Raw genomic sequence first — 6222 nt, forward strand, 5'->3', positions numbered from 1 at the left:
AGGAACTGCCATATTGTTTTCCACAGTGGCTGCACCATTTTTTTTTTGGGGGGGGGGCTCTAGAAACCATAATTTATTGAATACCCATTATTTCATACACCATGTACTAAGTGTTGTATAGTCATTTTCTCGTTTGAATTCTCATAAAACCTTGAGGTAGGTATTATCATCATTTACAAATGAGAAAACTTAGGTCCACTGCCCAAAGCCATATAGTCACCAGCAGAGATTTGTCTGTTGATGAAAGCCCATGCTTAACTAATTAATTTATTTTTTAATTGTACCCATCTAGGTGAGCCTTGAATAAAAGGTAATATGCTGTCAAACTCTGCAAAGACCCCCTTGATAGTAGCGGCTGCTGTCCATGCTCAACACTGGTAGGGATACATTGAAGCTGACTTGATGTTTTTTTCTACTTATCATATTTCATGGTTGACCTGCTGGAGACACTTGTATCCCATGGGCATGGCCACTGCTGGCTTGTAGATTTTGCCTTCTCTACTAGCTGTGGTCCTGATGATCTTGCAAGGATTGTCCCAGCTTCTGATTGACCAGGATCACTGCTGCCTGATGGTCTCTAATTAGCCCCTTCCCAAAGGCAACAGCTGCCACCAAGGTATCGCTGTCTTCAGGGTTAAAGGGCTGCTTGTTTGGCCAGAGACCTTCATTTTATGATTCTCACTCATCCTTGCTGATTTTCTCCAGAGGTTTGAGCGCATTTTATTCAAGCTTGGAATCTGCTGCTGAGCTCCATCAACACCAATGTGGACAGTGTCCACTGCTACTTGCTTCTCCTGCTCTTCAACCTTAGGGTCAAGTTGGTTCTCAGATGGCCAGGGACTGTCTCATGGCTAAAAACAGGTACTTGTCCTTCCTTCATCTGCTACATGAGAACTTCATCTTGGGTCTGGGGACAACACCAGAGGAATAAATGACCTGGTTGTGGAACACAGGTGTTTTCTTATGCTTAAGGATTTTGTTAAGAGTGTTTAACTTTCCAGAGAACAATGAAAAGCTGTGTAGGTCAGAGGGCCAGCTCAGCCAGTTTTACTCTTTCTCCAGCTTGTAAGTGAAAACTTCCTAGTGGTCTCCTCAGGTCGGCCCCTTGCCTCCACAGGGCACCTGATGATACTCCAAACTGCTTCTCTGTACTGCTACAGCTGTGGCTGCAGCACCCTGGTTCTGACCTTTCCTGTGCTTTTGGTGTCATGCCTAAAAAATCAATGCCAATTCCAGTTTGGGGAAGAATTTTCCTTGTGTTTTCCCCTGTATGAATTTTATAGTTTTACCTCTTACATTTAGGTCTTTTTTTTTTTTTTTTTTTTTGATGCTGGGTATTGAACCCAGGGCCTTGTGCACGAGAGGCAAGCACACTACTATATCCCCATGCCTCCATCTGTTTTTAATTAACTTCTATATAGGTGTTAGAGAAGGGCCCAAGTTAATTCTATTGCGTGTGAATATCCAGCTTTCCTGCCACCATTTGTTAAAGAGACTGTCCTTTCCGAGTGAATGGTCTTGGCAACTTTGTCACAAATTATTTGACCACATATGAAAGGATTTAATTCTGAGCTCTTCCTTCTATTCTGTTGGTTTACATAGCTAACTTTATTCCAGTACTACACTGTTTCAATTAATGTTAGCATTATAGTAAGTTTTGAAATCGGGAAGTAAGAGACTTGCAGCTTTGTTTTTGTTTTTATTTAGATTGTTTTGGCAATTCAGGGCTTCTTGATACTCCATATCTTCCTTATCTTCTAAAAAATGTTCTCCTCTTATTAAAACTGTTTTTTTTTTTCAGTCTCCTATTCCTCCTTTTCACTGTAATCAACATTCTTGAGAGTCTTTATCCTCAGTCACTAAGGTCACCTCCCAATTTTCTTCTTAACCCTTTGTCACCTGGGTGTCATTGTCACCACTGACTGCAGCTCATCTTGTAAAGTTCATCAACGATCTTTCTTTTTTTAAACTTAGGGGACACTTTGCCTGACCCCATCAGCTGCATTTGAGACCAAAATCGTCTTCTTATGTGATAGAATATTCCTTGTTTAGCTCCTTGAAAACTGTGCCCCCTGAGTTCTTTCTGTCTGATTAACCTCTTGGGTTTTCTGACTATACTCCTGAATTCTTTCTCTTCTCATTTAGTAAAGGCTTCTGGGTCATCCATCGCATTCCCCTGACCTCAATGATTTCATTAGCCTAATTACCAAGTTTTGCATTTCATAGTTATAAAAATGTATGAAAAATAAAGTGTAGGTCTAAAATTATACAAAGGTGTAGGAATAAGGAAAAGAACACAAAAATAACAAAGGAAGCAGATATAACTTGAAACAAAAGAAAGTTTAGGGCTAAGAAAACTCTTAAATTTTTTAATTTAATGTTTAACATTTTTTAAGGATGAAGCTCCTAAGGTTATTGATGGAAATTTTTTTTCCAACCATCTACTTCCCTGATGTCCATCTTGACCAGGCTGCAGAATGACTCAGCATTGGTCTTAAAAACATATCATGTACACCTATAATATAGAAAAAAAATGATAAATTTGTCAATGGTTTTAACACAATGAGTAGGTAGCAAGGATAGGATCTTCCAACTTTAGATAATTGTGGGGGAAAGTTGCTCAAATGTTCTAGTCCTGGAGTGTTTCAGATTGTCCTGATAAAACAAGAGTAAGTCTCAGTTCTAGACAATATTTATAAAGAGGGTATGTCTATTTTCTATGTGCAAATCCAGACATGTCTGGATTTTCAGGGCTATCTAACCAGAATGAAGAGCAAGCCCTTCATAGGGCTGGGCAAATGTCTGAGCTGGCATTGGACCCTAGGCTGTTTCCTTGAGGAGTAAGAAGGATTTCAGATAGAAGGTTATGTGATAAAAACTGGGATGGGAACAGGGGACATTGAAAGAATTAGGAACAATCACACAGATTGTTTTTTTTTTTTTTTTTGATTCAGACCTTCCTGAAATAAGTGTCAGGGCTTAGCCCAAAGAACTTTAATTAATTATTAAAGTCAAGCAAAAATTTTAGCATTGGAAGGCTGAGCAAACTCAGACAGTCCTGCTTGGTGGCTTGATAATTGGAAGGCTCCAAAGGAGGGTCCATTCTAGCCTGCTCTTTTATTTTGTTTTCCTGCAGGAAAGCTGTAAGTGCAGAGTTCTACAGAAGAAAAATGGGTTTTTATAATTGATATGTGGATGCTTCCGTTCACATAACAGATGTATCAGGCAAACAATCAGGATGTACACCTTGCAATAGAATTCAAGGAAGGATTTGGGGGACCCACATTGTTATTCATTTTCTGTTATCCAGTTTTAGAATGCTGGATTATGTGATGCAAACTACACAGATTACAGACTGGGGCAAGAGAAGAAGTGCAATTATCTTTCTGCCCCGATGACAAGCTCAGCATCTTCTTTTCCCTTTGTCATATGCTGAGCTCACCAGCTGGGCCCTTGGGATGGCTTTGCCCATATTTAGGTTCATATCAGCTACATTTTACCTGGGCCTGGTTTCTTTGGTCCCCACCCGACTCTTCCCATGATCAAAACTATGTCTTTTCTTTGTTCTTCTGGGTAACAAAAGCTCTTCTGAAAGTTTATTCTGAGCCAAGAAATTCAAGGGATAATACTTTATAAATGATGATACCCATAGAAATTGTCTTTGATCAGGACCATTTAAAATCTGGTCCCACAGCAGTTAATTTTATGATGCAAATGTTAACACTGGTGACATGTGAGCTTGTCGGGGATGTCTCCTGAGGTGGTTGATGGTCTGGTCTTTATCAGGAAGTGGGTATTCAAAGCATACAGGACAGGGTAGTGTAACCCGTCAGCCCAGGATCTTGCAGAGCCTGTACTTGTTTTTCTTTTCTGGGGAACAAAACTAAGGACAGTTTGAGGAGTAGGGGGTTGGGGTTGCTTTGAATGTTTGAACTGATTCCCCTTGCTAGTTAAGAAATCACTGTGGCATGGCTGTTTGCTGCGGTAGTTTTCACACTTTATCTAGCATCCCGTGTCTCTGTTGCCTGAGAACTGTATTTATATTTACACTGTGAAGCGTGAATATGCTGCTGTCCTTTGGGGAAAGGGATTCATCAAATAATCCTTTTGCTTGAGTATTATTAAGTGGACCATGGCACTTCCTCTGCTTGCTTTTGCTTGGAGCCCTTGGGACATGTGAGGTGGCCTTGTCCACTTCAATGGGTTTCAGTAGGGTGAACCAGATTTAAAGAAACATAAATTCAGTTGAAAGAGAAGGTAACATGGCATAGCTGAATAATGGCCTTTAATAGGCAAACCAAATAGTTAAATGCAAGATGCTCGCTGCATGCTAAAACTTAAGGAATGCATATTCAATGCAATGCATTATTAAATACAACATTGAGCATATGGGTACCCACAATTAATGTATATAAATAGCTGATAAAATTGCTCAGTATTAGAAAGCTAGCGGCAAAAATGACCTCATATGTCAAGCAGACAAGTAGGCAGCTACCATTTTCTTTGTACACCTTACAGATGATAAATTAGTTTTATGGTCTGCATGGGGCTCTTATCACACTACAGCACCAAGTGCATGATAAAGAAAAAAAATGCCTCGGCTCAAAAATCGAACTGGAATTTGGAGTCCCAGCGGAGCTCATTTTTTAAATGTAAAGAATTTTAGCCCGCTTCCTTTGGGGAAGATTTATTGAGACCAAGAGAAATGTAGATCTTGGTTATGTGTTTTGATTAAAACTTGATTTTTGTTTTTATTGACACTGGGTAGAATGTGAATCCGTCATAACTGGCTGCCTATTGATTGAGAGCAGTTTGGTCCAATGGGCACAGGACAGGAAGAAGAAGGGGAGTCCTGGTTTTTATTTCCAATTCTGCCACTAACAGGCAAAGCTGACCTTGGATAAAACTTTGTAACTCTTTGCTAGCTCTGCTTTCTCTGTTTAATTCCCTTCAAGCATGGTGAACAAAAACACTCTCTGTTTTACTCTAGGTACATAGGATGCAGGAGAACAGCTACTCATATAGAATTCAAGGAATTGCAAGACTATTTCTTAACATTATATGGAGCAAATATTACCTAAGTAAGTGGTGTTATTGTGCAGTGTGTATGTGTATGTGTGTGTATGTGAGTGTATGTGTGTGTGTTGTGTGGGAAGCCATTGATGTCTATTTAAAAACTTCCATGGAATATGAAAAAAAAATCTTCTATGAAAAGAAACAGACAACCCCAGACTCTGTTGTATGGTTTGTGTGTGGTTTCTTAGTCTTTGTAAGACTATGCCTGCTTCTCTTTGATAAACATAAAAATCTCATATACTTCTTTTCTACACTTTGAAATTAAAAATAAATTTAATATTATGCCCAAACTCAATTATTTTAATGGGATAGAAGCTGGCTTTGCTTTCAAGTGGTATGAGACTTGTCCCCTGAACCCTGCTCCTCTGGAGTCACTGCTTTGCTAGCTACGGGTCTCGTTAGCATTATTTTCATATCAGACCACATCAATGATTTATCATTTCATACCCAAGTCAAGCAGTAGTGTGCATCCGTGACAGGATGCATTCCTGTGCCTCTGGGGTGTGCCTGGGACTTCAGAGCTTATTCTATTCCTTGCATTAAGGCTAGCATGATTCAGACAGCTGGAGAGTGAGACAGGGTCAGTTAAGAGGTATAAAGAGAAGTAGTTGGAAGAAGAAAATAAATCTTTTCCTTTGTCTCTCATCTTCCTCCATGCTTGTGTCTTCCCTGGTATTTTCCTTTAAAAAACTATTTTTGAAAATTCACTTAATTCCTACAGATAATTAGATACAGTGTTTATCTCTTCGCGCTTCCCACATGGTAACCAGAAATGATGTGTTCGCTCATCCCTGAGCAAGTATCCTGATTGTCATTGGGCAGAGTTGCATTCCAGAATGTGCAAAAGGCAAGTGAGAGGCAAAGACTGAGAACTCCTTTCCCTAAGGCGTTATCTCTGTGGTCTCAGCAAAGCTTCACTGTGCAGTTTGACGTCTGATTTCCACTGAGATCTCTAGTGTAAATACAAGTTTTGCCTCACAGGTTTTGATTTGGTCCTTTTTTAGGGTTATGGGAATAGTATATAAGGAAATTGGTAATCTTAAACTCTGAGCAAAGCAGACCTTCCTTTCTGGTTCACCTAATATTGCCAGGAATTTGTATATGTCCCCATATTTCATTCATCCATGCATGCATTAGTTCAGCACA

General features: G+C 39.6%; 1 pseudogene; it reads right to left on the minus strand.

Moving 5' to 3' along the window:
• Nucleotides 1-368: 368 nt before the first annotated feature.
• LOC113197274 (mediator of RNA polymerase II transcription subunit 8 pseudogene) lies at nt 369-1210 on the minus strand (annotated as a pseudogene).
• Between the last annotated feature and the right edge of the window lie 5012 nt (nt 1211-6222).

Source organism: Urocitellus parryii, chromosome 13 (genome assembly GCF_045843805.1).
Source record: "Urocitellus parryii isolate mUroPar1 chromosome 13, mUroPar1.hap1, whole genome shotgun sequence".
Lineage (NCBI taxonomy): Eukaryota > Metazoa > Chordata > Mammalia > Rodentia > Sciuridae > Urocitellus > Urocitellus parryii.